Source organism: Babylonia areolata, chromosome 11, assembly GCF_041734735.1.
Source record: "Babylonia areolata isolate BAREFJ2019XMU chromosome 11, ASM4173473v1, whole genome shotgun sequence".
Taxonomy (NCBI): domain Eukaryota; kingdom Metazoa; phylum Mollusca; class Gastropoda; order Neogastropoda; family Buccinidae; genus Babylonia; species Babylonia areolata.
The window spans coordinates 6,833,154-6,835,653 of NC_134886.1; positions in this window are offsets into that span (position 1 = coordinate 6,833,154).

Consider the following 2,500-nt stretch of genomic DNA (forward strand, 5'->3'; position numbering starts at 1 on the left):
AGAACGGAATTAAATGTTAGCATGCCAGAAAAAATTGTCTTCCTCTTCTTCCATTTTTATCTTCTTCTTCTCCTTCGTTTTCTTCTTCTGATGATGATGATTTTCTCAGTTCTTTATCTGTTTATTTATTTTTATCTATCATTTCTAGTTTATTTATTTGTATGTCTGTTTATCTGTCTAGCTGCAAAATTCATCCGGCCACTTCCAAATGATGGGTCTGAGCAACAACAACAACAACAACAACAACAACAACAATTCTAATCAATAAATCAATGTCGTGTTCGGTCGTAAAAGCTATTTGCGTCACTCGGTGGAGCAACGGAGTTTCTCTGTCCGTCTGTTAGTCTGTCTATTTGTCTGTCTGTTTGTATTCTCCCTCCATCCCTCTCTCGCTCGCTCCCTCCCTCACTCTGTATGGATCAGAATTTTATCTTATTTATCTATTTAAGATGTCGTGCTATAGCGCATATTCTTGAAGCGCTATGTGCTATTCCATAGCGCTGTTAGCCTCTACTCAAACACACCCACCCCCCTCTCCCCCACAAACATACACATATTATTTGAAACATGAGTAAGAGAGGACAATTAAAAGATATCATGCCATAAATGAATCAAATAATGTGTCAGATAATATGAAAAAGTCAGAAGCAAGAAATATCTAACAACAACGTCTTTGTGGGTTGGTATTTGAATAGGTATGAGAATATCAAGGAGAAGATAATTGAGGACATGTTTTTGAAAAAAAAAATGCAGCAAAGTTTAATCAAACTGTAGAAGGCAAAACTGAGGAAATCACCTGCAATCAAGTGATACATTATAATTATTTCTGTAGAGCTTATACTTCTCCAAATCTAGTCAAGAAATACCTTGCGCTCAAAATGGAAAAAAACAACAACAACGATTTATATTAAAAAGATTTACACTTGACATTTCTGAAATCAATATGCACAGATACCGCTATAAAAATGTTGATCTTCCAGAGGAACCGTGCCATATGTGCACTAAGGATTCAAATGAAGACGAGTTCATCATTTTTGTTTTCAGTGTCGTATGATTTTCGCGTAAAATTCATTCCAAAGAAATATTATGAACGTCAGTGTTTGTTTAAATTCTGTTTATTTGTGGCATTGTGTGATGATGTTGTTGTAAGTAATTCTGTATTATATTTATGTACAGCTTTTAACGGTTAAGAGAAACAGTATATGCTTTAACAGTTTCTGTAATTTATTTGTGATTACGTCGATTTTACTTTGATAGTTATGCCGTGACAAATGTATATTTTGCTATCGCCCTTTATTCATATCGGGCTTTGTTTTTTTGGGTTTTTTTATTGGTTGGTTGGTTCTCTGTTTTTGTTGTTTTTGTTTTTGCTTTTATTTTGTTTTTTATTGGTCATAGTCCCGTCAACCACACAGCACCATATTATCATGACTGATAACCTAAACCTCGACCCTGTAGAACCTGGAACAAAATTGAAAAGAAAACCAGGCACAAGCATAATAAAAAGAAAAAACATCTTTACCCAAACAAACCCAGGCCACGCCTCTGATGTCGACCAGTCCACACAATTTTCCATCCGCGAGAGAGAGGAGAGAGACAGAGACAGAGAGACAGAGACAGGGAGAGAGAGGGGGGAGAGAGACACACAGAGAGAGACACACACATACACACACAGAGACACACAGACACACACACACACACACACACACACACACACACACACACACACACACACACACAGGGGAGAGAGAGAGCCAAGAGAGAGAGAGCCGAGAGAGAGAGAGACAGAGAGACATAGACAGAGAGAGATAGAGAGAGACGCAGAGAGACAGATAGAGACACACAGAGAGAAACAGTGAGAGAGAACACATTCGATGTGTGAGCCTATAGATACATAATACATCAGCTAAAACAACAACTACAGCAACATCAACATCTACAACTCTCTCTCTCTCTCCCTACAATAAAGTTCAGTTTGTGCACCTCATGGAACTGCTACTAAGGTATGGAGTAAGTTTGACACTGACAAGATGGATAGCAGCAGCGCTTCAGGAAAGAACCGTCGTCCTACGCCTCGGAGATTGGATGTCTGCACCTTCTAAACTATCCATGGGACTGCCACAAGGGTCTCCACTCTCTCCTGTCCTCTGCAATGTCTACATGAAGGGCCTTGCAGACTTAAACAACAATGGAATAGCTCGGGTGCTTACTCTTGCGGATGATGGCCTGGTCTTCAAAACTTAGAAAGATGCTCAGGAAAGAACTAAAGCCGTCCAGAAACAACTAAACAATATTGCTCAATGGTGCAAAGACACAGGATCTTCCATCAATCCAGCGAAAGCCCAAATGTTGCTGTGAACCCTCAACAACAGAACCGCGAGCAAATCACCACCACCTGTGTCATTCGACGGGATTCAGATCGAGAAAACTGAATGCCTACGCTACCTAGGAATACACTTCGAGAGGATGCTGACCTTTAGAAAACATACGGAAAATACTG